This window comes from Schistocerca cancellata, unplaced genomic scaffold (assembly GCF_023864275.1).
Source record: "Schistocerca cancellata isolate TAMUIC-IGC-003103 unplaced genomic scaffold, iqSchCanc2.1 HiC_scaffold_638, whole genome shotgun sequence".
Lineage (NCBI taxonomy): Eukaryota > Metazoa > Arthropoda > Insecta > Orthoptera > Acrididae > Schistocerca > Schistocerca cancellata.
Window position 1 is genome coordinate 24,867 of NW_026046649.1, and position 23,488 is coordinate 48,354.

The 23,488-nt window shown below is 53.8% G+C and overlaps 52 non-coding genes across 52 annotated transcripts; 41 read left to right on the plus strand and 11 right to left on the minus strand.

Annotated features, from left to right (window-relative positions):
* Nucleotides 1-146: 146 nt before the first annotated feature.
* Nucleotides 147-218, minus strand: Trnag-ucc (transfer RNA glycine (anticodon UCC)). Its single transcript has one exon. It is a non-coding gene; the product is annotated as a tRNA-Gly (tRNA).
* Nucleotides 219-1,033: 815 nt separating this feature from the next.
* On the plus strand, nucleotides 1,034-1,106 carry Trnam-cau (transfer RNA methionine (anticodon CAU)). The gene has a single exon. It is a non-coding gene; the product is annotated as a tRNA-Met (tRNA).
* A 322-nt stretch (nucleotides 1,107-1,428) lies between these two features.
* Nucleotides 1,429-1,500, plus strand: Trnae-uuc (transfer RNA glutamic acid (anticodon UUC)). The gene has a single exon. It is a non-coding gene; the product is annotated as a tRNA-Glu (tRNA).
* A 290-nt stretch (nucleotides 1,501-1,790) lies between these two features.
* Nucleotides 1,791-1,869, plus strand: Trnak-uuu (transfer RNA lysine (anticodon UUU)). The gene has a single exon. It is a non-coding gene; the product is annotated as a tRNA-Lys (tRNA).
* A 139-nt stretch (nucleotides 1,870-2,008) lies between these two features.
* Nucleotides 2,009-2,090, plus strand: Trnas-aga (transfer RNA serine (anticodon AGA)). The gene has a single exon. It is a non-coding gene; the product is annotated as a tRNA-Ser (tRNA).
* A 276-nt stretch (nucleotides 2,091-2,366) lies between these two features.
* Trnag-ucc (transfer RNA glycine (anticodon UCC)) lies at nucleotides 2,367-2,438 on the minus strand. Its single transcript has one exon. It is a non-coding gene; the product is annotated as a tRNA-Gly (tRNA).
* Nucleotides 2,439-3,253: 815 nt separating this feature from the next.
* On the plus strand, nucleotides 3,254-3,326 carry Trnam-cau (transfer RNA methionine (anticodon CAU)). Its single transcript has one exon. It is a non-coding gene; the product is annotated as a tRNA-Met (tRNA).
* A 322-nt stretch (nucleotides 3,327-3,648) lies between these two features.
* Nucleotides 3,649-3,720, plus strand: Trnae-uuc (transfer RNA glutamic acid (anticodon UUC)). Its single transcript has one exon. It is a non-coding gene; the product is annotated as a tRNA-Glu (tRNA).
* A 296-nt stretch (nucleotides 3,721-4,016) lies between these two features.
* On the plus strand, nucleotides 4,017-4,089 carry Trnak-uuu (transfer RNA lysine (anticodon UUU)). The gene has a single exon. It is a non-coding gene; the product is annotated as a tRNA-Lys (tRNA).
* Nucleotides 4,090-4,228: 139 nt separating this feature from the next.
* Trnas-aga (transfer RNA serine (anticodon AGA)) lies at nucleotides 4,229-4,310 on the plus strand. The gene has a single exon. It is a non-coding gene; the product is annotated as a tRNA-Ser (tRNA).
* Nucleotides 4,311-4,586: 276 nt separating this feature from the next.
* On the minus strand, nucleotides 4,587-4,658 carry Trnag-ucc (transfer RNA glycine (anticodon UCC)). Its single transcript has one exon. It is a non-coding gene; the product is annotated as a tRNA-Gly (tRNA).
* Nucleotides 4,659-5,473: 815 nt separating this feature from the next.
* Trnam-cau (transfer RNA methionine (anticodon CAU)) lies at nucleotides 5,474-5,546 on the plus strand. The gene has a single exon. It is a non-coding gene; the product is annotated as a tRNA-Met (tRNA).
* Nucleotides 5,547-5,868: 322 nt separating this feature from the next.
* Trnae-uuc (transfer RNA glutamic acid (anticodon UUC)) lies at nucleotides 5,869-5,940 on the plus strand. The gene has a single exon. It is a non-coding gene; the product is annotated as a tRNA-Glu (tRNA).
* A 290-nt stretch (nucleotides 5,941-6,230) lies between these two features.
* On the plus strand, nucleotides 6,231-6,309 carry Trnak-uuu (transfer RNA lysine (anticodon UUU)). The gene has a single exon. It is a non-coding gene; the product is annotated as a tRNA-Lys (tRNA).
* A 139-nt stretch (nucleotides 6,310-6,448) lies between these two features.
* Nucleotides 6,449-6,530, plus strand: Trnas-aga (transfer RNA serine (anticodon AGA)). The gene has a single exon. It is a non-coding gene; the product is annotated as a tRNA-Ser (tRNA).
* A 276-nt stretch (nucleotides 6,531-6,806) lies between these two features.
* On the minus strand, nucleotides 6,807-6,878 carry Trnag-ucc (transfer RNA glycine (anticodon UCC)). Its single transcript has one exon. It is a non-coding gene; the product is annotated as a tRNA-Gly (tRNA).
* Nucleotides 6,879-7,693: 815 nt separating this feature from the next.
* Trnam-cau (transfer RNA methionine (anticodon CAU)) lies at nucleotides 7,694-7,766 on the plus strand. Its single transcript has one exon. It is a non-coding gene; the product is annotated as a tRNA-Met (tRNA).
* Nucleotides 7,767-8,088: 322 nt separating this feature from the next.
* Trnae-uuc (transfer RNA glutamic acid (anticodon UUC)) lies at nucleotides 8,089-8,160 on the plus strand. The gene has a single exon. It is a non-coding gene; the product is annotated as a tRNA-Glu (tRNA).
* Nucleotides 8,161-8,450: 290 nt separating this feature from the next.
* Trnak-uuu (transfer RNA lysine (anticodon UUU)) lies at nucleotides 8,451-8,529 on the plus strand. Its single transcript has one exon. It is a non-coding gene; the product is annotated as a tRNA-Lys (tRNA).
* A 139-nt stretch (nucleotides 8,530-8,668) lies between these two features.
* Nucleotides 8,669-8,750, plus strand: Trnas-aga (transfer RNA serine (anticodon AGA)). Its single transcript has one exon. It is a non-coding gene; the product is annotated as a tRNA-Ser (tRNA).
* Nucleotides 8,751-9,026: 276 nt separating this feature from the next.
* On the minus strand, nucleotides 9,027-9,098 carry Trnag-ucc (transfer RNA glycine (anticodon UCC)). The gene has a single exon. It is a non-coding gene; the product is annotated as a tRNA-Gly (tRNA).
* An 815-nt stretch (nucleotides 9,099-9,913) lies between these two features.
* On the plus strand, nucleotides 9,914-9,986 carry Trnam-cau (transfer RNA methionine (anticodon CAU)). Its single transcript has one exon. It is a non-coding gene; the product is annotated as a tRNA-Met (tRNA).
* Nucleotides 9,987-10,308: 322 nt separating this feature from the next.
* On the plus strand, nucleotides 10,309-10,380 carry Trnae-uuc (transfer RNA glutamic acid (anticodon UUC)). Its single transcript has one exon. It is a non-coding gene; the product is annotated as a tRNA-Glu (tRNA).
* Nucleotides 10,381-10,670: 290 nt separating this feature from the next.
* Nucleotides 10,671-10,749, plus strand: Trnak-uuu (transfer RNA lysine (anticodon UUU)). The gene has a single exon. It is a non-coding gene; the product is annotated as a tRNA-Lys (tRNA).
* A 139-nt stretch (nucleotides 10,750-10,888) lies between these two features.
* Nucleotides 10,889-10,970, plus strand: Trnas-aga (transfer RNA serine (anticodon AGA)). The gene has a single exon. It is a non-coding gene; the product is annotated as a tRNA-Ser (tRNA).
* A 276-nt stretch (nucleotides 10,971-11,246) lies between these two features.
* On the minus strand, nucleotides 11,247-11,318 carry Trnag-ucc (transfer RNA glycine (anticodon UCC)). The gene has a single exon. It is a non-coding gene; the product is annotated as a tRNA-Gly (tRNA).
* An 815-nt stretch (nucleotides 11,319-12,133) lies between these two features.
* On the plus strand, nucleotides 12,134-12,206 carry Trnam-cau (transfer RNA methionine (anticodon CAU)). Its single transcript has one exon. It is a non-coding gene; the product is annotated as a tRNA-Met (tRNA).
* Nucleotides 12,207-12,528: 322 nt separating this feature from the next.
* Nucleotides 12,529-12,600, plus strand: Trnae-uuc (transfer RNA glutamic acid (anticodon UUC)). Its single transcript has one exon. It is a non-coding gene; the product is annotated as a tRNA-Glu (tRNA).
* Nucleotides 12,601-12,890: 290 nt separating this feature from the next.
* Trnak-uuu (transfer RNA lysine (anticodon UUU)) lies at nucleotides 12,891-12,969 on the plus strand. Its single transcript has one exon. It is a non-coding gene; the product is annotated as a tRNA-Lys (tRNA).
* A 139-nt stretch (nucleotides 12,970-13,108) lies between these two features.
* On the plus strand, nucleotides 13,109-13,190 carry Trnas-aga (transfer RNA serine (anticodon AGA)). The gene has a single exon. It is a non-coding gene; the product is annotated as a tRNA-Ser (tRNA).
* Nucleotides 13,191-13,466: 276 nt separating this feature from the next.
* On the minus strand, nucleotides 13,467-13,538 carry Trnag-ucc (transfer RNA glycine (anticodon UCC)). The gene has a single exon. It is a non-coding gene; the product is annotated as a tRNA-Gly (tRNA).
* Nucleotides 13,539-14,353: 815 nt separating this feature from the next.
* On the plus strand, nucleotides 14,354-14,426 carry Trnam-cau (transfer RNA methionine (anticodon CAU)). The gene has a single exon. It is a non-coding gene; the product is annotated as a tRNA-Met (tRNA).
* A 322-nt stretch (nucleotides 14,427-14,748) lies between these two features.
* On the plus strand, nucleotides 14,749-14,820 carry Trnae-uuc (transfer RNA glutamic acid (anticodon UUC)). Its single transcript has one exon. It is a non-coding gene; the product is annotated as a tRNA-Glu (tRNA).
* A 290-nt stretch (nucleotides 14,821-15,110) lies between these two features.
* On the plus strand, nucleotides 15,111-15,189 carry Trnak-uuu (transfer RNA lysine (anticodon UUU)). The gene has a single exon. It is a non-coding gene; the product is annotated as a tRNA-Lys (tRNA).
* Nucleotides 15,190-15,328: 139 nt separating this feature from the next.
* On the plus strand, nucleotides 15,329-15,410 carry Trnas-aga (transfer RNA serine (anticodon AGA)). Its single transcript has one exon. It is a non-coding gene; the product is annotated as a tRNA-Ser (tRNA).
* Nucleotides 15,411-15,686: 276 nt separating this feature from the next.
* Trnag-ucc (transfer RNA glycine (anticodon UCC)) lies at nucleotides 15,687-15,758 on the minus strand. Its single transcript has one exon. It is a non-coding gene; the product is annotated as a tRNA-Gly (tRNA).
* Nucleotides 15,759-16,573: 815 nt separating this feature from the next.
* On the plus strand, nucleotides 16,574-16,646 carry Trnam-cau (transfer RNA methionine (anticodon CAU)). Its single transcript has one exon. It is a non-coding gene; the product is annotated as a tRNA-Met (tRNA).
* Nucleotides 16,647-16,968: 322 nt separating this feature from the next.
* Nucleotides 16,969-17,040, plus strand: Trnae-uuc (transfer RNA glutamic acid (anticodon UUC)). The gene has a single exon. It is a non-coding gene; the product is annotated as a tRNA-Glu (tRNA).
* Nucleotides 17,041-17,330: 290 nt separating this feature from the next.
* Nucleotides 17,331-17,409, plus strand: Trnak-uuu (transfer RNA lysine (anticodon UUU)). The gene has a single exon. It is a non-coding gene; the product is annotated as a tRNA-Lys (tRNA).
* Nucleotides 17,410-17,548: 139 nt separating this feature from the next.
* Trnas-aga (transfer RNA serine (anticodon AGA)) lies at nucleotides 17,549-17,630 on the plus strand. Its single transcript has one exon. It is a non-coding gene; the product is annotated as a tRNA-Ser (tRNA).
* A 276-nt stretch (nucleotides 17,631-17,906) lies between these two features.
* On the minus strand, nucleotides 17,907-17,978 carry Trnag-ucc (transfer RNA glycine (anticodon UCC)). Its single transcript has one exon. It is a non-coding gene; the product is annotated as a tRNA-Gly (tRNA).
* An 815-nt stretch (nucleotides 17,979-18,793) lies between these two features.
* Trnam-cau (transfer RNA methionine (anticodon CAU)) lies at nucleotides 18,794-18,866 on the plus strand. The gene has a single exon. It is a non-coding gene; the product is annotated as a tRNA-Met (tRNA).
* Nucleotides 18,867-19,188: 322 nt separating this feature from the next.
* On the plus strand, nucleotides 19,189-19,260 carry Trnae-uuc (transfer RNA glutamic acid (anticodon UUC)). Its single transcript has one exon. It is a non-coding gene; the product is annotated as a tRNA-Glu (tRNA).
* Nucleotides 19,261-19,556: 296 nt separating this feature from the next.
* Nucleotides 19,557-19,629, plus strand: Trnak-uuu (transfer RNA lysine (anticodon UUU)). Its single transcript has one exon. It is a non-coding gene; the product is annotated as a tRNA-Lys (tRNA).
* Nucleotides 19,630-19,768: 139 nt separating this feature from the next.
* Nucleotides 19,769-19,850, plus strand: Trnas-aga (transfer RNA serine (anticodon AGA)). The gene has a single exon. It is a non-coding gene; the product is annotated as a tRNA-Ser (tRNA).
* A 276-nt stretch (nucleotides 19,851-20,126) lies between these two features.
* Trnag-ucc (transfer RNA glycine (anticodon UCC)) lies at nucleotides 20,127-20,198 on the minus strand. The gene has a single exon. It is a non-coding gene; the product is annotated as a tRNA-Gly (tRNA).
* Nucleotides 20,199-21,013: 815 nt separating this feature from the next.
* On the plus strand, nucleotides 21,014-21,086 carry Trnam-cau (transfer RNA methionine (anticodon CAU)). Its single transcript has one exon. It is a non-coding gene; the product is annotated as a tRNA-Met (tRNA).
* Nucleotides 21,087-21,408: 322 nt separating this feature from the next.
* On the plus strand, nucleotides 21,409-21,480 carry Trnae-uuc (transfer RNA glutamic acid (anticodon UUC)). The gene has a single exon. It is a non-coding gene; the product is annotated as a tRNA-Glu (tRNA).
* Nucleotides 21,481-21,776: 296 nt separating this feature from the next.
* On the plus strand, nucleotides 21,777-21,849 carry Trnak-uuu (transfer RNA lysine (anticodon UUU)). The gene has a single exon. It is a non-coding gene; the product is annotated as a tRNA-Lys (tRNA).
* Nucleotides 21,850-21,988: 139 nt separating this feature from the next.
* Trnas-aga (transfer RNA serine (anticodon AGA)) lies at nucleotides 21,989-22,070 on the plus strand. Its single transcript has one exon. It is a non-coding gene; the product is annotated as a tRNA-Ser (tRNA).
* Nucleotides 22,071-22,346: 276 nt separating this feature from the next.
* Trnag-ucc (transfer RNA glycine (anticodon UCC)) lies at nucleotides 22,347-22,418 on the minus strand. Its single transcript has one exon. It is a non-coding gene; the product is annotated as a tRNA-Gly (tRNA).
* An 815-nt stretch (nucleotides 22,419-23,233) lies between these two features.
* Trnam-cau (transfer RNA methionine (anticodon CAU)) lies at nucleotides 23,234-23,306 on the plus strand. The gene has a single exon. It is a non-coding gene; the product is annotated as a tRNA-Met (tRNA).
* The last annotated feature ends 182 nt before the right edge of the window (nucleotides 23,307-23,488 follow it).

The following is a 23,488-nucleotide window of genomic DNA, read 5'->3' on the forward strand; positions in this document are numbered from 1 at the left end:
CCAAGCGTCAGCTTTCGCGTCAGCCGAGCAAAGTCGGGACAAGTCGGGACATACTACAGGATGGCCTGCGTGGAGCGACGACGGAAAGAAAACGTTAATTCAACAGCACGTGGCTCACATACTCATACGCATAGATTTGCGCCCGTTGCGGTGGCCGGGAATCGAACGCGGCTCAACTGCTCGGAAGGCAACTATGCTCACCATTACACTACCACCGCACAGCCGCTGCTCGCAACGCCGCGCTGTGTCGGCTTCCCGCCCGCCGGCAGTGGCCCACGGTGATAGTAGCTGTAGGCGCTTTACGAGGTAGGAGGGTGCATTCGGGCAGCGCCTCCACGCACGCTGCGTCTTTGGGCAAGGCTCGTCGCCGCGGCCGCAACGTTACTCACACAATAGTGACGAGCGGTCGCTTTGAGGCAGTGTAGTGGGGGACTCCGCGTGTGTAGCACTTTTTTCGGTTGTATCCGACGTCGCTGGGTGGCAATCCCACTTTCCCTGCAGACAGCTGCTCGGGAATATGCTCGGGAAGCACGGACGTCATCGGACGTCCGCCCCCAACAAATGCAACTAACAAAATGAGAACAACAACTAAAAAAGTGGTAGGTTGTTCGACTACCACGCGGGCGGCCCGGCTTCGATTCCCGGCCGATGCATCGTTTTGCTGTTCTCGCTATAGTGCTGCCGCGCCGATTGCTCGCTTGAGGTGCGCCAGCCTCAGGAATGTATAGCAGGATTCGCTGTGAGAAGAACCAAACATGCAGCACGCAAGAGACCCTACTTGGACGGCCGCGTGCTGTTACTGAACTCCAGCGTCGGCCTGGCCCTACAGGCCGCTGTGTTCAGGTGCCGCAAGGGCGATGTACTATAACCTCAGGCAGTGCTGCTTTCCGTCGTTAAAAAAGCTGCGGCAGCAGTTTACTCTAGCAAGTCGGGAAAGCACGCGTAGCGACACAACAGATTCCTGAGAAAGCGCAAACTGTCTATCTCTAATATGTGAGACTTACCAAGATTCCTGGGATGATGGTTGCAACGAGCCTCGGTAGCGCAGTAGGTAGCGCGTAAGTCTCATAATCTTAAGGTCGTGAGTTCGATCCTCACCCGGGGCATTTAATTTGCTGTACATCACGGCTGAATTAACGGCGTTGCTATTGCTAGTGAACGAACTTAATTGTCGTTTGTTATCCACAAGGAGTCCACGCCTCAGCGTCACAATGTTTACTTCCCATTATGGCAAGGTACAACTTTGATCATTCTCCTCCCCTGTTATGAGTGAAATATGATGCAAACAGCAATGAATAGACAGTTTCGAGCTGTGCGCCATGCCAGTCTGCACGCGCAAAAATGCTCGCAAACAGAGAACAACACTGAGTCCGGATTCAGCACGAAATGCGAGAGGAGAGGGAGTAAATCTCACGTTTCTCGAGCAAATCCGGTGTGGTCTAGTGGCTAGGATACCTGGCTTTCACCCAGGAGGCCCGGGTTCGATTCCCGGTACCGGAAGGGAAGTTTTTGCGCACACGACCCTCCATCTTTTGGCCTTCCAACCTTCGTTTGTCGCCCTCCTTCCGGAGCTTCAACCGAACGTAATCGGGGGAAGCAGGCACAGGATGCAATTACTGTCAGCACCGGGATAAAGGGAGAAGAGGCACTGGTCCGCTGTTGGGGTGCTACCAGCGTCAGTGGGAAGTCGGTGAAGTCGCCAGTTGCGCCAGAAGCCAGCAATTACCGTAGTACGCCTACACACGCGTTCCAGTTATTCACATTGCTTGCAGTCGCTCCATGCACAACAAGCGTGAACCCGGATAGCTCAGTCGGTAGAGCATTAGGCTTTTAACCTAAGGGTCCAGGGTTCGAATCCCTGTTCGTGCGAAGATTTTAACGCTTCCGTAATGGCTCGTCTCGTAGCGCTGGTAGCCCTGCCGTAATCAGTGCACCGAGTTCGTTTCCTGTCAACATTCTGCGCAGACCGGTTGCATTTTTCACGATTCGAGGGAAGCTTTAGCTACGAGCAGTCGTGGCCGAGTGGTTAAGGCGTCTGACTAGAAATCAGATTCCCTCTGGGAGCGTAGGTTCGAGTCCTACCGACTGCGTCGGTTTTTTTATTTTTTGTTTCAGAAGAGAGAGCAGAAAATTTCGCAGTTTGCCTGTCGTTCTGGTACCTCGCTACACCTCACCTCTCACAGTCGTTTATAGCGCCTGTCCTTTTGATAAGGGCGAATTCCAAGCGTCAGCTTTCGCGTCAGCCGAGCAAAGTCGGGACAAGTCGGGACATACTACAGGATGGCCTGCGTGGAGCGACGACGGAAAGAAAACGTTAATTCAACAGCACGTGGCTCACATACTCATACGCATAGATTTGCGCCCGTTGCGGTGGCCGGGAATCGAACGCGGCTCAACTGCTCGGAAGGCAACTATGCTCACCATTACACTACCACCGCACAGCCGCTGCTCGCAACGCCGCGCTGTGTCGGCTTCCCGCCCGCCGGCAGTGGCCCACGGTGATAGTAGCTGTAGGCGCTTTACGAGGTAGGAGGGTGCATTCGGGCAGCGCCTCCACGCACGCTGCGTCTTTGGGCAAGGCTCGTCGCCGCGGCCGCAACGTTACTCACACAATAGTGACGAGCGGTCGCTTTGAGGCAGTGTAGTGGGGGACTCCGCGTGTGTAGCACTTTTTTCGGTTGTATCCGACGTCGCTGGGTGGCAATCCCACTTTCCCTGCAGACAGCTGCTCGGGAATATGCTCGGGAAGCACGGACGTCATCGGACGTCCGCCCCCAACAAATGCAACTAACAAAATGAGAACAACAACTAAAAAAGTGGTAGGTTGTTCCACTACCACGCGGGCGGCCCGGCTTCGATTCCCGGCCGATGCATCGTTTTGCTGTTCTCGCTATAGTGCTGCCGCGCCGATTGCTCGCTTGAGGTGCGCCAGCCTCAGGAATGTATAGCAGGATTCGCTGTGAGAAGAACCAAACATGCAGCACGCAAGAGACCCTACTTGGACGGCCGCGTGCTGTTACTGAACTCCAGCGTCGGCCTGGCCCTACAGGCCGCTGTGTTCAGGTGCCGCAAGGGCGATGTACTATAACCTCAGGCAGTGCTGCTTTCCGTCGTTAAAAAAGCTGCGGCAGCAGTTTACTCTAGCAAGTCGGGAAAGCACGCGTAGCGACACAACAGATTCCTGAGAAAGCGCAAACTGTCTATCTCTAATATGTGAGACTTACCAAGATTCCTGGGATGATGGTTGCAACGAGCCTCGGTAGCGCAGTAGGTAGCGCGTAAGTCTCATAATCTTAAGGTCGTGAGTTCGATCCTCACCCGGGGCATTTAATTTGCTGTACATCACGGCTGAATTAACGGCGTTGCTATTGCTAGTGAACGAACTTAATTGTCGTTTGTTATCCACAAGGAGTCCACGCCTCAGCGTCACAATGTTTACTTCCCATTATGGCAAGGTACAACTTTGATCATTCTCCTCCCCTGTTATGAGTGAAATATGATGCAAACAGCAATGAATAGACAGTTTCGAGCTGTGCGCCATGCCAGTCTGCACGCGCAAAAATGCTCGCAAACAGAGAACAACACTGAGTCCGGATTCAGCACGAAATGCGAGAGGAGAGGGAGTAAATCTCACGTTTCTCGAGCAAATCCGGTGTGGTCTAGTGGCTAGGATACCTGGCTTTCACCCAGGAGGCCCGGGTTCGATTCCCGGTACCGGAAGGGAAGTTTTTGCGCACACGACCCTCCATCTTTTGGCCTTCCAACCTTCGTTTGTCGCCCTCCTTCCGGAGCTTCAACCGAACGTAATTGGGGGAAGCAGGCACAGGATGCAATTACTGTCAGCACCGGGATAAAGGGAGAAGAGGCACTGGTCCGCTGTTGGGGTGCTACCAGCGTCAGTGGGAAGTCGGTGAAGTCGCCAGTTGCGCCAGAAGCCAGCAATTACCGTAGTACGCCTACACACGCGTTCCAGTTATTCACATTGCTTGCAGTCGCTCCATGCACAACAAGCGTGAGCCCGGATAGCTCAGTCGGTAGAGCATTAGGCTTTTAACCTAAGGGTCCAGGGTTCGAATCCCTGTTCGTGCGAAGATTTTAACGCTTCCGTAATGGCTCGTCTCGTAGCGCTGGTAGCCCTGCCGTAATCAGTGCACCGAGTTCGTTTCCTGTCAACATTCTGCGCAGACCGGTTGCATTTTTCACGATTCGAGGGAAGCTTTAGCTACGAGCAGTCGTGGCCGAGTGGTTAAGGCGTCTGACTAGAAATCAGATTCCCTCTGGGAGCGTAGGTTCGAGTCCTACCGACTGCGTCGGTTTTTTTATTTTTTGTTTCAGAAGAGAGAGCAGAAAATTTCGCAGTTTGCCTGTCGTTCTGGTACCTCGCTACACCTCACCTCTCACAGTCGTTTATAGCGCCTGTCCTTTTGATAAGGGCGAATTCCAAGCGTCAGCTTTCGCGTCAGCCGAGCAAAGTCGGGACAAGTCGGGACATACTACAGGATGGCCTGCGTGGAGCGACGACGGAAAGAAAACGTTAATTCAACAGCACGTGGCTCACATACTCATACGCATAGATTTGCGCCCGTTGCGGTGGCCGGGAATCGAACGCGGCTCAACTGCTCGGAAGGCAACTATGCTCACCATTACACTACCACCGCACAGCCGCTGCTCGCAACGCCGCGCTGTGTCGGCTTCCCGCCCGCCGGCAGTGGCCCACGGTGATAGTAGCTGTAGGCGCTTTACGAGGTAGGAGGGTGCATTCGGGCAGCGCCTCCACGCACGCTGCGTCTTTGGGCAAGGCTCGTCGCCGCGGCCGCAACGTTACTCACACAATAGTGACGAGCGGTCGCTTTGAGGCAGTGTAGTGGGGGACTCCGCGTGTGTAGCACTTTTTTCGGTTGTATCCGACGTCGCTGGGTGGCAATCCCACTTTCCCTGCAGACAGCTGCTCGGGAATATGCTCGGGAAGCACGGACGTCATCGGACGTCCGCCCCCAACAAATGCAACTAACAAAATGAGAACAACAACTAAAAAAGTGGTAGGTTGTTCCACTACCACGCGGGCGGCCCGGCTTCGATTCCCGGCCGATGCATCGTTTTGCTGTTCTCGCTATAGTGCTGCCGCGCCGATTGCTCGCTTGAGGTGCGCCAGCCTCAGGAATGTATAGCAGGATTCGCTGTGAGAAGAACCAAACATGCAGCACGCAAGAGACCCTACTTGGACGGCCGCGTGCTGTTACTGAACTCCAGCGTCGGCCTGGCCCTACAGGCCGCTGTGTTCAGGTGCCGCAAGGGCGATGTACTATAACCTCAGGCAGTGCTGCTTTCCGTCGTTAAAAAAGCTGCGGCAGCAGTTTACTCTAGCAAGTCGGGAAAGCACGCGTAGCGACACAACAGATTCCTGAGAAAGCGCAAACTGTCTATCTCTAATATGTGAGACTTACCAAGATTCCTGGGATGATGGTTGCAACGAGCCTCGGTAGCGCAGTAGGTAGCGCGTAAGTCTCATAATCTTAAGGTCGTGAGTTCGATCCTCACCCGGGGCATTTAATTTGCTGTACATCACGGCTGAATTAACGGCGTTGCTATTGCTAGTGAACGAACTTAATTGTCGTTTGTTATCCACAAGGAGTCCACGCCTCAGCGTCACAATGTTTACTTCCCATTATGGCAAGGTACAACTTTGATCATTCTCCTCCCCTGTTATGAGTGAAATATGATGCAAACAGCAATGAATAGACAGTTTCGAGCTGTGCGCCATGCCAGTCTGCACGCGCAAAAATGCTCGCAAACAGAGAACAACACTGAGTCCGGATTCAGCACGAAATGCGAGAGGAGAGGGAGTAAATCTCACGTTTCTCGAGCAAATCCGGTGTGGTCTAGTGGCTAGGATACCTGGCTTTCACCCAGGAGGCCCGGGTTCGATTCCCGGTACCGGAAGGGAAGTTTTTGCGCACACGACCCTCCATCTTTTGGCCTTCCAACCTTCGTTTGTCGCCCTCCTTCCGGAGCTTCAACCGAACGTAATCGGGGGAAGCAGGCACAGGATGCAATTACTGTCAGCACCGGGATAAAGGGAGAAGAGGCACTGGTCCGCTGTTGGGGTGCTACCAGCGTCAGTGGGAAGTCGGTGAAGTCGCCAGTTGCGCCAGAAGCCAGCAATTACCGTAGTACGCCTACACACGCGTTCCAGTTATTCACATTGCTTGCAGTCGCTCCATGCACAACAAGCGTGAACCCGGATAGCTCAGTCGGTAGAGCATTAGGCTTTTAACCTAAGGGTCCAGGGTTCGAATCCCTGTTCGTGCGAAGATTTTAACGCTTCCGTAATGGCTCGTCTCGTAGCGCTGGTAGCCCTGCCGTAATCAGTGCACCGAGTTCGTTTCCTGTCAACATTCTGCGCAGACCGGTTGCATTTTTCACGATTCGAGGGAAGCTTTAGCTACGAGCAGTCGTGGCCGAGTGGTTAAGGCGTCTGACTAGAAATCAGATTCCCTCTGGGAGCGTAGGTTCGAGTCCTACCGACTGCGTCGGTTTTTTTATTTTTTGTTTCAGAAGAGAGAGCAGAAAATTTCGCAGTTTGCCTGTCGTTCTGGTACCTCGCTACACCTCACCTCTCACAGTCGTTTATAGCGCCTGTCCTTTTGATAAGGGCGAATTCCAAGCGTCAGCTTTCGCGTCAGCCGAGCAAAGTCGGGACAAGTCGGGACATACTACAGGATGGCCTGCGTGGAGCGACGACGGAAAGAAAACGTTAATTCAACAGCACGTGGCTCACATACTCATACGCATAGATTTGCGCCCGTTGCGGTGGCCGGGAATCGAACGCGGCTCAACTGCTCGGAAGGCAACTATGCTCACCATTACACTACCACCGCACAGCCGCTGCTCGCAACGCCGCGCTGTGTCGGCTTCCCGCCCGCCGGCAGTGGCCCACGGTGATAGTAGCTGTAGGCGCTTTACGAGGTAGGAGGGTGCATTCGGGCAGCGCCTCCACGCACGCTGCGTCTTTGGGCAAGGCTCGTCGCCGCGGCCGCAACGTTACTCACACAATAGTGACGAGCGGTCGCTTTGAGGCAGTGTAGTGGGGGACTCCGCGTGTGTAGCACTTTTTTCGGTTGTATCCGACGTCGCTGGGTGGCAATCCCACTTTCCCTGCAGACAGCTGCTCGGGAATATGCTCGGGAAGCACGGACGTCATCGGACGTCCGCCCCCAACAAATGCAACTAACAAAATGAGAACAACAACTAAAAAAGTGGTAGGTTGTTCCACTACCACGCGGGCGGCCCGGCTTCGATTCCCGGCCGATGCATCGTTTTGCTGTTCTCGCTATAGTGCTGCCGCGCCGATTGCTCGCTTGAGGTGCGCCAGCCTCAGGAATGTATAGCAGGATTCGCTGTGAGAAGAACCAAACATGCAGCACGCAAGAGACCCTACTTGGACGGCCGCGTGCTGTTACTGAACTCCAGCGTCGGCCTGGCCCTACAGGCCGCTGTGTTCAGGTGCCGCAAGGGCGATGTACTATAACCTCAGGCAGTGCTGCTTTCCGTCGTTAAAAAAGCTGCGGCAGCAGTTTACTCTAGCAAGTCGGGAAAGCACGCGTAGCGACACAACAGATTCCTGAGAAAGCGCAAACTGTCTATCTCTAATATGTGAGACTTACCAAGATTCCTGGGATGATGGTTGCAACGAGCCTCGGTAGCGCAGTAGGTAGCGCGTAAGTCTCATAATCTTAAGGTCGTGAGTTCGATCCTCACCCGGGGCATTTAATTTGCTGTACATCACGGCTGAATTAACGGCGTTGCTATTGCTAGTGAACGAACTTAATTGTCGTTTGTTATCCACAAGGAGTCCACGCCTCAGCGTCACAATGTTTACTTCCCATTATGGCAAGGTACAACTTTGATCATTCTCCTCCCCTGTTATGAGTGAAATATGATGCAAACAGCAATGAATAGACAGTTTCGAGCTGTGCGCCATGCCAGTCTGCACGCGCAAAAATGCTCGCAAACAGAGAACAACACTGAGTCCGGATTCAGCACGAAATGCGAGAGGAGAGGGAGTAAATCTCACGTTTCTCGAGCAAATCCGGTGTGGTCTAGTGGCTAGGATACCTGGCTTTCACCCAGGAGGCCCGGGTTCGATTCCCGGTACCGGAAGGGAAGTTTTTGCGCACACGACCCTCCATCTTTTGGCCTTCCAACCTTCGTTTGTCGCCCTCCTTCCGGAGCTTCAACCGAACGTAATCGGGGGAAGCAGGCACAGGATGCAATTACTGTCAGCACCGGGATAAAGGGAGAAGAGGCACTGGTCCGCTGTTGGGGTGCTACCAGCGTCAGTGGGAAGTCGGTGAAGTCGCCAGTTGCGCCAGAAGCCAGCAATTACCGTAGTACGCCTACACACGCGTTCCAGTTATTCACATTGCTTGCAGTCGCTCCATGCACAACAAGCGTGAACCCGGATAGCTCAGTCGGTAGAGCATTAGGCTTTTAACCTAAGGGTCCAGGGTTCGAATCCCTGTTCGTGCGAAGATTTTAACGCTTCCGTAATGGCTCGTCTCGTAGCGCTGGTAGCCCTGCCGTAATCAGTGCACCGAGTTCGTTTCCTGTCAACATTCTGCGCAGACCGGTTGCATTTTTCACGATTCGAGGGAAGCTTTAGCTACGAGCAGTCGTGGCCGAGTGGTTAAGGCGTCTGACTAGAAATCAGATTCCCTCTGGGAGCGTAGGTTCGAGTCCTACCGACTGCGTCGGTTTTTTTATTTTTTGTTTCAGAAGAGAGAGCAGAAAATTTCGCAGTTTGCCTGTCGTTCTGGTACCTCGCTACACCTCACCTCTCACAGTCGTTTATAGCGCCTGTCCTTTTGATAAGGGCGAATTCCAAGCGTCAGCTTTCGCGTCAGCCGAGCAAAGTCGGGACAAGTCGGGACATACTACAGGATGGCCTGCGTGGAGCGACGACGGAAAGAAAACGTTAATTCAACAGCACGTGGCTCACATACTCATACGCATAGATTTGCGCCCGTTGCGGTGGCCGGGAATCGAACGCGGCTCAACTGCTCGGAAGGCAACTATGCTCACCATTACACTACCACCGCACAGCCGCTGCTCGCAACGCCGCGCTGTGTCGGCTTCCCGCCCGCCGGCAGTGGCCCACGGTGATAGTAGCTGTAGGCGCTTTACGAGGTAGGAGGGTGCATTCGGGCAGCGCCTCCACGCACGCTGCGTCTTTGGGCAAGGCTCGTCGCCGCGGCCGCAACGTTACTCACACAATAGTGACGAGCGGTCGCTTTGAGGCAGTGTAGTGGGGGACTCCGCGTGTGTAGCACTTTTTTCGGTTGTATCCGACGTCGCTGGGTGGCAATCCCACTTTCCCTGCAGACAGCTGCTCGGGAATATGCTCGGGAAGCACGGACGTCATCGGACGTCCGCCCCCAACAAATGCAACTAACAAAATGAGAACAACAACTAAAAAAGTGGTAGGTTGTTCCACTACCACGCGGGCGGCCCGGCTTCGATTCCCGGCCGATGCATCGTTTTGCTGTTCTCGCTATAGTGCTGCCGCGCCGATTGCTCGCTTGAGGTGCGCCAGCCTCAGGAATGTATAGCAGGATTCGCTGTGAGAAGAACCAAACATGCAGCACGCAAGAGACCCTACTTGGACGGCCGCGTGCTGTTACTGAACTCCAGCGTCGGCCTGGCCCTACAGGCCGCTGTGTTCAGGTGCCGCAAGGGCGATGTACTATAACCTCAGGCAGTGCTGCTTTCCGTCGTTAAAAAAGCTGCGGCAGCAGTTTACTCTAGCAAGTCGGGAAAGCACGCGTAGCGACACAACAGATTCCTGAGAAAGCGCAAACTGTCTATCTCTAATATGTGAGACTTACCAAGATTCCTGGGATGATGGTTGCAACGAGCCTCGGTAGCGCAGTAGGTAGCGCGTAAGTCTCATAATCTTAAGGTCGTGAGTTCGATCCTCACCCGGGGCATTTAATTTGCTGTACATCACGGCTGAATTAACGGCGTTGCTATTGCTAGTGAACGAACTTAATTGTCGTTTGTTATCCACAAGGAGTCCACGCCTCAGCGTCACAATGTTTACTTCCCATTATGGCAAGGTACAACTTTGATCATTCTCCTCCCCTGTTATGAGTGAAATATGATGCAAACAGCAATGAATAGACAGTTTCGAGCTGTGCGCCATGCCAGTCTGCACGCGCAAAAATGCTCGCAAACAGAGAACAACACTGAGTCCGGATTCAGCACGAAATGCGAGAGGAGAGGGAGTAAATCTCACGTTTCTCGAGCAAATCCGGTGTGGTCTAGTGGCTAGGATACCTGGCTTTCACCCAGGAGGCCCGGGTTCGATTCCCGGTACCGGAAGGGAAGTTTTTGCGCACACGACCCTCCATCTTTTGGCCTTCCAACCTTCGTTTGTCGCCCTCCTTCCGGAGCTTCAACCGAACGTAATCGGGGGAAGCAGGCACAGGATGCAATTACTGTCAGCACCGGGATAAAGGGAGAAGAGGCACTGGTCCGCTGTTGGGGTGCTACCAGCGTCAGTGGGAAGTCGGTGAAGTCGCCAGTTGCGCCAGAAGCCAGCAATTACCGTAGTACGCCTACACACGCGTTCCAGTTATTCACATTGCTTGCAGTCGCTCCATGCACAACAAGCGTGAACCCGGATAGCTCAGTCGGTAGAGCATTAGGCTTTTAACCTAAGGGTCCAGGGTTCGAATCCCTGTTCGTGCGAAGATTTTAACGCTTCCGTAATGGCTCGTCTCGTAGCGCTGGTAGCCCTGCCGTAATCAGTGCACCGAGTTCGTTTCCTGTCAACATTCTGCGCAGACCGGTTGCATTTTTCACGATTCGAGGGAAGCTTTAGCTACGAGCAGTCGTGGCCGAGTGGTTAAGGCGTCTGACTAGAAATCAGATTCCCTCTGGGAGCGTAGGTTCGAGTCCTACCGACTGCGTCGGTTTTTTTATTTTTTGTTTCAGAAGAGAGAGCAGAAAATTTCGCAGTTTGCCTGTCGTTCTGGTACCTCGCTACACCTCACCTCTCACAGTCGTTTATAGCGCCTGTCCTTTTGATAAGGGCGAATTCCAAGCGTCAGCTTTCGCGTCAGCCGAGCAAAGTCGGGACAAGTCGGGACATACTACAGGATGGCCTGCGTGGAGCGACGACGGAAAGAAAACGTTAATTCAACAGCACGTGGCTCACATACTCATACGCATAGATTTGCGCCCGTTGCGGTGGCCGGGAATCGAACGCGGCTCAACTGCTCGGAAGGCAACTATGCTCACCATTACACTACCACCGCACAGCCGCTGCTCGCAACGCCGCGCTGTGTCGGCTTCCCGCCCGCCGGCAGTGGCCCACGGTGATAGTAGCTGTAGGCGCTTTACGAGGTAGGAGGGTGCATTCGGGCAGCGCCTCCACGCACGCTGCGTCTTTGGGCAAGGCTCGTCGCCGCGGCCGCAACGTTACTCACACAATAGTGACGAGCGGTCGCTTTGAGGCAGTGTAGTGGGGGACTCCGCGTGTGTAGCACTTTTTTCGGTTGTATCCGACGTCGCTGGGTGGCAATCCCACTTTCCCTGCAGACAGCTGCTCGGGAATATGCTCGGGAAGCACGGACGTCATCGGACGTCCGCCCCCAACAAATGCAACTAACAAAATGAGAACAACAACTAAAAAAGTGGTAGGTTGTTCCACTACCACGCGGGCGGCCCGGCTTCGATTCCCGGCCGATGCATCGTTTTGCTGTTCTCGCTATAGTGCTGCCGCGCCGATTGCTCGCTTGAGGTGCGCCAGCCTCAGGAATGTATAGCAGGATTCGCTGTGAGAAGAACCAAACATGCAGCACGCAAGAGACCCTACTTGGACGGCCGCGTGCTGTTACTGAACTCCAGCGTCGGCCTGGCCCTACAGGCCGCTGTGTTCAGGTGCCGCAAGGGCGATGTACTATAACCTCAGGCAGTGCTGCTTTCCGTCGTTAAAAAAGCTGCGGCAGCAGTTTACTCTAGCAAGTCGGGAAAGCACGCGTAGCGACACAACAGATTCCTGAGAAAGCGCAAACTGTCTATCTCTAATATGTGAGACTTACCAAGATTCCTGGGATGATGGTTGCAACGAGCCTCGGTAGCGCAGTAGGTAGCGCGTAAGTCTCATAATCTTAAGGTCGTGAGTTCGATCCTCACCCGGGGCATTTAATTTGCTGTACATCACGGCTGAATTAACGGCGTTGCTATTGCTAGTGAACGAACTTAATTGTCGTTTGTTATCCACAAGGAGTCCACGCCTCAGCGTCACAATGTTTACTTCCCATTATGGCAAGGTACAACTTTGATCATTCTCCTCCCCTGTTATGAGTGAAATATGATGCAAACAGCAATGAATAGACAGTTTCGAGCTGTGCGCCATGCCAGTCTGCACGCGCAAAAATGCTCGCAAACAGAGAACAACACTGAGTCCGGATTCAGCACGAAATGCGAGAGGAGAGGGAGTAAATCTCACGTTTCTCGAGCAAATCCGGTGTGGTCTAGTGGCTAGGATACCTGGCTTTCACCCAGGAGGCCCGGGTTCGATTCCCGGTACCGGAATGGAAGTTTTTGCGCACACGACCCTCCATCTTTTGGCCTTCCAACCTTCGTTTGTCGCCCTCCTTCCGGAGCTTCAACCGAACGTAATCGGGGGAAGCAGGCACAGGATGCAATTACTGTCAGCACCGGGATAAAGGGAGAAGAGGCACTGGTCCGCTGTTGGGGTGCTACCAGCGTCAGTGGGAAGTCGGTGAAGTCGCCAGTTGCGCCAGAAGCCAGCAATTACCGTAGTACGCCTACACACGCGTTCCAGTTATTCACATTGCTTGCAGTCGCTCCATGCACAACAAGCGTGAACCCGGATAGCTCAGTCGGTAGAGCATTAGGCTTTTAACCTAAGGGTCCAGGGTTCGAATCCCTGTTCGTGCGAAGATTTTAACGCTTCCGTAATGGCTCGTCTCGTAGCGCTGGTAGCCCTGCCGTAATCAGTGCACCGAGTTCGTTTCCTGTCAACATTCTGCGCAGACCGGTTGCATTTTTCACGATTCGAGGGAAGCTTTAGCTACGAGCAGTCGTGGCCGAGTGGTTAAGGCGTCTGACTAGAAATCAGATTCCCTCTGGGAGCGTAGGTTCGAGTCCTACCGACTGCGTCGGTTTTTTTATTTTTTGTTTCAGAAGAGAGAGCAGAAAATTTCGCAGTTTGCCTGTCGTTCTGGTACCTCGCTACACCTCACCTCTCACAGTCGTTTATAGCGCCTGTCCTTTTGATAAGGGCGAATTCCAAGCGTCAGCTTTCGCGTCAGCCGAGCAAAGTCGGGACAAGTCGGGACATACTACAGGATGGCCTGCGTGGAGCGACGACGGAAAGAAAACGTTAATTCAACAGCACGTGGCTCACATACTCATACGCATAGATTTGCGCCCGTTGCGGTGGCCGGGAATCGAACGCGGCTCAACTGCTCGGAAGGCAACTATGCTCACCATTACACTACCACCGCACAGCCGCTGCTCGCAACGCCGCGCTGTGTCGGCTTCCCGCCCGCCGGCAGTGGCCCACGGTGATAGTAGCTGTAGGCGCTTTACGAGGTAGGAGGGTGCATTCGGGCAGCGCCTCCACGCACGCTGCGTCTTTGGGCAAGGCTCGTCGCCGCGGCCGCAACGTTACTCACACAATAGTGACGAGCGGTCGCTTTGAGGCAGTGTAGTGGGGGACTCCGCGTGTGTAGCACTTTTTTCGGTTGTATCCGACGTCGCTGGGTGGCAATCCCACTTTCCCTGCAGACAGCTGCTCGGGAATATGCTCGGGAAGCACGGACGTCATCGGACGTCCGCCCCCAACAAATGCAACTAACAAAATGAGAACAACAACTAAAAAAGTGGTAGGTTGTTCCACTACCACGCGGGCGGCCCGGCTTCGATTCCCGGCCGATGCATCGTTTTGCTGTTCTCGCTATAGTGCTGCCGCGCCGATTGCTCGCTTGAGGTGCGCCAGCCTCAGGAATGTATAGCAGGATTCGCTGTGAGAAGAACCAAACATGCAGCACGCAAGAGACCCTACTTGGACGGCCGCGTGCTGTTACTGAACTCCAGCGTCGGCCTGGCCCTACAGGCCGCTGTGTTCAGGTGCCGCAAGGGCGATGTACTATAACCTCAGGCAGTGCTGCTTTCCGTCGTTAAAAAAGCTGCGGCAGCAGTTTACTCTAGCAAGTCGGGAAAGCACGCGTAGCGACACAACAGATTCCTGAGAAAGCGCAAACTGTCTATCTCTAATATGTGAGACTTACCAAGATTCCTGGGATGATGGTTGCAACGAGCCTCGGTAGCGCAGTAGGTAGCGCGTAAGTCTCATAATCTTAAGGTCGTGAGTTCGATCCTCACCCGGGGCATTTAATTTGCTGTACATCACGGCTGAATTAACGGCGTTGCTATTGCTAGTGAACGAACTTAATTGTCGTTTGTTATCCACAAGGAGTCCACGCCTCAGCGTCACAATGTTTACTTCCCATTATGGCAAGGTACAACTTTGATCATTCTCCTCCCCTGTTATGAGTGAAATATGATGCAAACAGCAATGAATAGACAGTTTCGAGCTGTGCGCCATGCCAGTCTGCACGCGCAAAAATGCTCGCAAACAGAGAACAACACTGAGTCCGGATTCAGCACGAAATGCGAGAGGAGAGGGAGTAAATCTCACGTTTCTCGAGCAAATCCGGTGTGGTCTAGTGGCTAGGATACCTGGCTTTCACCCAGGAGGCCCGGGTTCGATTCCCGGTACCGGAATGGAAGTTTTTGCGCACACGACCCTCCATCTTTTGGCCTTCCAACCTTCGTTTGTCGCCCTCCTTCCGGAGCTTCAACCGAACGTAATCGGGGGAAGCAGGCACAGGATGCAATTACTGTCAGCACCGGGATAAAGGGAGAAGAGGCACTGGTCCGCTGTTGGGGTGCTACCAGCGTCAGTGGGAAGTCGGTGAAGTCGCCAGTTGCGCCAGAAGCCAGCAATTACCGTAGTACGCCTACACACGCGTTCCAGTTATTCACATTGCTTGCAGTCGCTCCATGCACAACAAGCGTGAACCCGGATAGCTCAGTCGGTAGAGCATTAGGCTTTTAACCTAAGGGTCCAGGGTTCGAATCCCTGTTCGTGCGAAGATTTTAACGCTTCCGTAATGGCTCGTCTCGTAGCGCTGGTAGCCCTGCCGTAATCAGTGCACCGAGTTCGTTTCCTGTCAACATTCTGCGCAGACCGGTTGCATTTTTCACGATTCGAGGGAAGCTTTAGCTACGAGCAGTCGTGGCCGAGTGGTTAAGGCGTCTGACTAGAAATCAGATTCCCTCTGGGAGCGTAGGTTCGAGTCCTACCGACTGCGTCGGTTTTTTTATTTTTTGTTTCAGAAGAGAGAGCAGAAAATTTCGCAGTTTGCCTGTCGTTCTGGTACCTCGCTACACCTCACCTCTCACAGTCGTTTATAGCGCCTGTCCTTTTGATAAGGGCGAATTCCAAGCGTCAGCTTTCGCGTCAGCCGAGCAAAGTCGGGACAAGTCGGGACATACTACAGGATGGCCTGCGTGGAGCGACGACGGAAAGAAAACGTTAATTCAACAGCACGTGGCTCACATACTCATACGCATAGATTTGCGCCCGTTGCGGTGGCCGGGAATCGAACGCGGCTCAACTGCTCGGAAGGCAACTATGCTCACCATTACACTACCACCGCACAGCCGCTGCTCGCAACGCCGCGCTGTGTCGGCTTCCCGCCCGCCGGCAGTGGCCCACGGTGATAGTAGCTGTAGGCGCTTTACGAGGTAGGAGGGTGCATTCGGGCAGCGCCTCCACGCACGCTGCGTCTTTGGGCAAGGCTCGTCGCCGCGGCCGCAACGTTACTCACACAATAGTGACGAGCGGTCGCTTTGAGGCAGTGTAGTGGGGGACTCCGCGTGTGTAGCACTTTTTTCGGTTGTATCCGACGTCGCTGGGTGGCAATCCCACTTTCCCTGCAGACAGCTGCTCGGGAATATGCTCGGGAAGCACGGACGTCATCGGACGTCCGCCCCCAACAAATGCAACTAACAAAATGAGAACAACAACTAAAAAAGTGGTAGGTTGTTCCACTACCACGCGGGCGGCCCGGCTTCGATTCCCGGCCGATGCATCGTTTTGCTGTTCTCGCTATAGTGCTGCCGCGCCGATTGCTCGCTTGAGGTGCGCCAGCCTCAGGAATGTATAGCAGGATTCGCTGTGAGAAGAACCAAACATGCAGCACGCAAGAGACCCTACTTGGACGGCCGCGTGCTGTTACTGAACTCCAGCGTCGGCCTGGCCCTACAGGCCGCTGTGTTCAGGTGCCGCAAGGGCGATGTACTATAACCTCAGGCAGTGCTGCTTTCCGTCGTTAAAAAAGCTGCGGCAGCAGTTTACTCTAGCAAGTCGGGAAAGCACGCGTAGCGACACAACAGATTCCTGAGAAAGCGCAAACTGTCTATCTCTAATATGTGAGACTTACCAAGATTCCTGGGATGATGGTTGCAACGAGCCTCGGTAGCGCAGTAGGTAGCGCGTAAGTCTCATAATCTTAAGGTCGTGAGTTCGATCCTCACCCGGGGCATTTAATTTGCTGTACATCACGGCTGAATTAACGGCGTTGCTATTGCTAGTGAACGAACTTAATTGTCGTTTGTTATCCACAAGGAGTCCACGCCTCAGCGTCACAATGTTTACTTCCCATTATGGCAAGGTACAACTTTGATCATTCTCCTCCCCTGTTATGAGTGAAATATGATGCAAACAGCAATGAATAGACAGTTTCGAGCTGTGCGCCATGCCAGTCTGCACGCGCAAAAATGCTCGCAAACAGAGAACAACACTGAGTCCGGATTCAGCACGAAATGCGAGAGGAGAGGGAGTAAATCTCACGTTTCTCGAGCAAATCCGGTGTGGTCTAGTGGCTAGGATACCTGGCTTTCACCCAGGAGGCCCGGGTTCGATTCCCGGTACCGGAAGGGAAGTTTTTGCGCACACGACCCTCCATCTTTTGGCCTTCCAACCTTCGTTTGTCGCCCTCCTTCCGGAGCTTCAACCGAACGTAATTGGGGGAAGCAGGCACAGGATGCAATTACTGTCAGCACCGGGATAAAGGGAGAAGAGGCACTGGTCCGCTGTTGGGGTGCTACCAGCGTCAGTGGGAAGTCGGTGAAGTCGCCAGTTGCGCCAGAAGCCAGCAATTACCGTAGTACGCCTACACACGCGTTCCAGTTATTCACATTGCTTGCAGTCGCTCCATGCACAACAAGCGTGAACCCGGATAGCTCAGTCGGTAGAGCATTAGGCTTTTAACCTAAGGGTCCAGGGTTCGAATCCCTGTTCGTGCGAAGATTTTAACGCTTCCGTAATGGCTCGTCTCGTAGCGCTGGTAGCCCTGCCGTAATCAGTGCACCGAGTTCGTTTCCTGTCAACATTCTGCGCAGACCGGTTGCATTTTTCACGATTCGAGGGAAGCTTTAGCTACGAGCAGTCGTGGCCGAGTGGTTAAGGCGTCTGACTAGAAATCAGATTCCCTCTGGGAGCGTAGGTTCGAGTCCTACCGACTGCGTCGGTTTTTTTATTTTTTGTTTCAGAAGAGAGAGCAGAAAATTTCGCAGTTTGCCTGTCGTTCTGGTACCTCGCTACACCTCACCTCTCACAGTCGTTTATAGCGCCTGTCCTTTTGATAAGGGCGAATTCCAAGCGTCAGCTTTCGCGTCAGCCGAGCAAAGTCGGGACAAGTCGGGACATACTACAGGATGGCCTGCGTGGAGCGACGACGGAAAGAAAACGTTAATTCAACAGCACGTGGCTCACATACTCATACGCATAGATTTGCGCCCGTTGCGGTGGCCGGGAATCGAACGCGGCTCAACTGCTCGGAAGGCAACTATGCTCACCATTACACTACCACCGCACAGCCGCTGCTCGCAACGCCGCGCTGTGTCGGCTTCCCGCCCGCCGGCAGTGGCCCACGGTGATAGTAGCTGTAGGCGCTTTACGAGGTAGGAGGGTGCATTCGGGCAGCGCCTCCACGCACGCTGCGTCTTTGGGCAAGGCTCGTCGCCGCGGCCGCAACGTTACTCACACAATAGTGACGAGCGGTCGCTTTGAGGCAGTGTAGTGGGGGACTCCGCGTGTGTAGCACTTTTTTCGGTTGTATCCGACGTCGCTGGGTGGCAATCCCACTTTCCCTGCAGACAGCTGCTCGGGAATATGCTCGGGAAGCACGGACGTCATCGGACGTCCGCCCCCAACAAATGCAACTAACAAAATGAGAACAACAACTAAAAAAGTGGTAGGTTGTTCGACTACCACGCGGGCGGCCCGGCTTCGATTCCCGGCCGATGCATCGTTTTGCTGTTCTCGCTATAGTGCTGCCGCGCCGATTGCTCGCTTGAGGTGCGCCAGCCTCAGGAATGTATAGCAGGATTCGCTGTGAGAAGAACCAAACATGCAGCACGCAAGAGACCCTACTTGGACGGCCGCGTGCTGTTACTGAACTCCAGCGTCGGCCTGGCCCTACAGGCCGCTGTGTTCAGGTGCCGCAAGGGCGATGTACTATAACCTCAGGCAGTGCTGCTTTCCGTCGTTAAAAAAGCTGCGGCAGCAGTTTACTCTAGCAAGTCGGGAAAGCACGCGTAGCGACACAACAGATTCCTGAGAAAGCGCAAACTGTCTATCTCTAATATGTGAGACTTACCAAGATTCCTGGGATGATGGTTGCAACGAGCCTCGGTAGCGCAGTAGGTAGCGCGTAAGTCTCATAATCTTAAGGTCGTGAGTTCGATCCTCACCCGGGGCATTTAATTTGCTGTACATCACGGCTGAATTAACGGCGTTGCTATTGCTAGTGAACGAACTTAATTGTCGTTTGTTATCCACAAGGAGTCCACGCCTCAGCGTCACAATGTTTACTTCCCATTATGGCAAGGTACAACTTTGATCATTCTCCTCCCCTGTTATGAGTGAAATATGATGCAAACAGCAATGAATAGACAGTTTCTAGCTGTGCGCCATGCCAGTCTGCACGCGCAAAAATGCTCGCAAACAGAGAACAACACTGAGTCCGGATTCAGCACGAAATGCGAGAGGAGAGGGAGTAAATCTCACGTTTCTCGAGCAAATCCGGTGTGGTCTAGTGGCTAGGATACCTGGCTTTCACCCAGGAGGCCCGGGTTCGATTCCCGGTACCGGAAGGGAAGTTTTTGCGCACACGACCCTCCATGTTTTGGCCTTCCAACCTTCGTTTGTCGCCCTCCTTCCGGAGCTTCAACCGAACGTAATTGGGGGAAGCAGGCACAGGATGCAATTACTGTCAGCACCGGGATAAAGGGAGAAGAGGCACTGGTCCGCTGTTGGGGTGCTACCAGCGTCAGTGGGAAGTCGGTGAAGTCGCCAGTTGCGCCAGAAGCCAGCAATTACCGTAGTACGCCTACACACGCGTTCCAGTTATTCACATTGCTTGCAGTCGCTCCATGCACAACAAGCGTGAGCCCGGATAGCTCAGTCGGTAGAGCATTAGGCTTTTAACCTAAGGGTCCAGGGTTCGAATCCCTGTTCGTGCGAAGATTTTAACGCTTCCGTAATGGCTCGTCTCGTAGCGCTGGTAGCCCTGCCGTAATCAGTGCACCGAGTTCGTTTCCTGTCAACATTCTGCGCAGACCGGTTGCATTTTTCACGATTCGAGGGAAGCTTTAGCTACGAGCAGTCGTGGCCGAGTGGTTAAGGCGTCTGACTAGAAATCAGATTCCCTCTGGGAGCGTAGGTTCGAGTCCTACCGACTGCGTCGGTTTTTTTATTTTTTGTTTCAGAAGAGAGAGCAGAAAATTTCGCAGTTTGCCTGTCGTTCTGGTACCTCGCTACACCTCACCTCTCACAGTCGTTTATAGCGCCTGTCCTTTTGATAAGGGCGAATTCCAAGCGTCAGCTTTCGCGTCAGCCGAGCAAAGTCGGGACAAGTCGGGACATACTACAGGATGGCCTGCGTGGAGCGACGACGGAAAGAAAACGTTAATTCAACAGCACGTGGCTCACATACTCATACGCATAGATTTGCGCCCGTTGCGGTGGCCGGGAATCGAACGCGGCTCAACTGCTCGGAAGGCAACTATGCTCACCATTACACTACCACCGCACAGCCGCTGCTCGCAACGCCGCGCTGTGTCGGCTTCCCGCCCGCCGGCAGTGGCCCACGGTGATAGTAGCTGTAGGCGCTTTACGAGGTAGGAGGGTGCATTCGGGCAGCGCCTCCACGCACGCTGCGTCTTTGGGCAAGGCTCGTCGCCGCGGCCGCAACGTTACTCACACAATAGTGACGAGCGGTCGCTTTGAGGCAGTGTAGTGGGGGACTCCGCGTGTGTAGCACTTTTTTCGGTTGTATCCGACGTCGCTGGGTGGCAATCCCACTTTCCCTGCAGACAGCTGCTCGGGAATATGCTCGGGAAGCACGGACGTCATCGGACGTCCGCCCCCAACAAATGCAACTAACAAAATGAGAACAACAACTAAAAAAGTGGTAGGTTGTTCGACTACCACGCGGGCGGCCCGGCTTCGATTCCCGGCCGATGCATCGTTTTGCTGTTCTCGCTATAGTGCTGCCGCGCCGATTGCTCGCTTGAGGTGCGCCAGCCTCAGGAATGTATAGCAGGATTCGCTGTGAGAAGAACCAAACATGCAGCACGCAAGAGACCCTACTTGGACGGCCGCGTGCTGTTACTGAACTCCAGCGTCGGCCTGGCCCTACAGGCCGCTGTGTTCAGGTGCCGCAAGGGCGATGTACTATAACCTCAGGCAGTGCTGCTTTCCGTCGTTAAAAAAGCTGCGGCAGCAGTTTACTCTAGCAAGTCGGGAAAGCACGCGTAGCGACACAACAGATTCCTGAGAAAGCGCAAACTGTCTATCTCTAATATGTGAGACTTACCAAGATTCCTGGGATGATGGTTGCAACGAGCCTCGGTAGCGCAGTAGGTAGCGCGTAAGTCTCATAATCTTAAGGTCGTGAGTTCGATCCTCACCCGGGGCATTTAATTTGCTGTACATCACGGCTGAATTAACGGCGTTGCTATTGCTAGTGAACGAACTTAATTGTCGTTTGTTATCCACAAGGAGTCCACGCCTCAGCGTCACAATGTTTACTTCCCATTATGGCAAGGTACAACTTTGATCATTCTCCTCCCCTGTTATGAGTGAAATATGATGCAAACAGCAATGAATAGACAGTTTCGAGCTGTGCGCCATGCCAGTCTGCACGCGCAAAAATGCTCGCAAACAGAGAACAACACTGAGTCCGGATTCAGCACGAAATGCGAGAGGAGAGGGAGTAAATCTCACGTTTCTCGAGCAAATCCGGTGTGGTCTAGTGGCTAGGATACCTGGCTTTCACCCAGGAGGCCCGGGTTCGATTCCCGGTACCGGAAGGGAAGTTTTTGCGCACACGACCCTCCATGTTTTGGCCTTCCAACCTTCGTTTGTCGCCCTCCTTCCGGAGCTTCAACCGAACGTAATTGGGGGAAGCAGGCACAGGATGCAATTACTGTCAGCACCGGGATAAAGGGAGAAGAGGCACTGGTCCGCTGTTGGGGTGCTACCAGCGTCAGTGGGAAGTCGGTGAAGTCGCCAGTTGCGCCAGAAGCCAGCAATTACCGTAGTACGCCTACACACGCGTTCCAGTTATTCACATTGCTTGCAGTCGCTCCATGCACAACAAGCGTGAGCCCGGATAGCTCAGTCGGTAGAGCATTAGGCTTTTAACCTAAGGGTCCAGGGTTCGAATCCCTGTTCGTGCGAAGATTTTAACGCTTCCGTAATGGCTCGTCTCGTAGCGCTGGTAGCCCTGCCGTAATCAGTGCACCGAGTTCGTTTCCTGTCAACATTCTGCGCAGACCGGTTGCATTTTTCACGATTCGAGGGAAGCTTTAGCTACGAGCAGTCGTGGCCGAGTGGTTAAGGCGTCTGACTAGAAATCAGATTCCCTCTGGGAGCGTAGGTTCGAGTCCTACCGACTGCGTCGGTTTTTTTATTTTTTGTTTCAGAAGAGAGAGCAGAAAATTTCGCAGTTTGCCTGTCGTTCTGGTACCTCGCTACACCTCACCTCTCACAGTCGTTTATAGCGCCTGTCCTTTTGATAAGGGCGAATTCCAAGCGTCAGCTTTCGCGTCAGCCGAGCAAAGTCGGGACAAGTCGGGACATACTACAGGATGGCCTGCGTGGAGCGACGACGGAAAGAAAACGTTAATTCAACAGCACGTGGCTCACATACTCATACGCATAGATTTGCGCCCGTTGCGGTGGCCGGGAATCGAACGCGGCTCAACTGCTCGGAAGGCAACTATGCTCACCATTACACTACCACCGCACAGCCGCTGCTCGCAACGCCGCGCTGTGTCGGCTTCCCGCCCGCCGGCAGTGGCCCACGGTGATAGTAGCTGTAGGCGCTTTACGAGGTAGGAGGGTGCATTCGGGCAGCGCCTCCACGCACGCTGCGTCTTTGGGCAAGGCTCGTCGCCGCGGCCGCAACGTTACTCACACAATAGTGACGAGCGGTCGCTTTGAGGCAGTGTAGTGGGGGACTCCGCGTGTGTAGCACTTTTTTCGGTTGTATCCGACGTCGCTGGGTGGCAATCCCACTTTCCCTGCAGACAGCTGCTCGGGAATATGCTCGGGAAGCACGGACGTCATCGGACGTCCGCCCCCAACAAATGCAACTAACAAAATGAGAACAACAACTAAAAAAGTGGTAGGTTGTTCGACTACCACGCGGGCGGCCCGGCTTCGATTCCCGGCCGATGCATCGTTTTGCTGTTCTCGCTATAGTGCTGCCGCGCCGATTGCTCGCTTGAGGTGCGCCAGCCTCAGGAATGTATAGCAGGATTCGCTGTGAGAAGAACCAAACATGCAGCACGCAAGAGACCCTACTTGGACGGCCGCGTGCTGTTACTGAACTCCAGCGTCGGCCTGGCCCTACAGGCCGCTGTGTTCAGGTGCCGCAAGGGCGATGTACTATAACCTCAGGCAGTGCTGCTTTCCGTCGTTAAAAAAGCTGCGGCAGCAGTTTACTCTAGCAAGTCGGGAAAGCACGCGTAGCGACACAACAGATTCCTGAGAAAGCGCAAACTGTCTATCTCTAATATGTGAGACTTACCAAGATTCCTGGGATGATGGTTGCAACGAGCCTCGGTAGCGCAGTAGGTAGCGCGTAAGTCTCATAATCTTAAGGTCGTGAGTTCGATCCTCACCCGGGGCATTTAATTTGCTGTACATCACGGCTGAATTAACGGCGTTGCTATTGCTAGTGAACGAACTTAATTGTCGTTTGTTATCCACAAGGAGTCCACGCCTCAGCGTCACAATGTTTACTTCCCATTATGGCAAGGTACAACTTTGATCATTCTCCTCCCCTGTTATGAGTGAAATATGATGCAAACA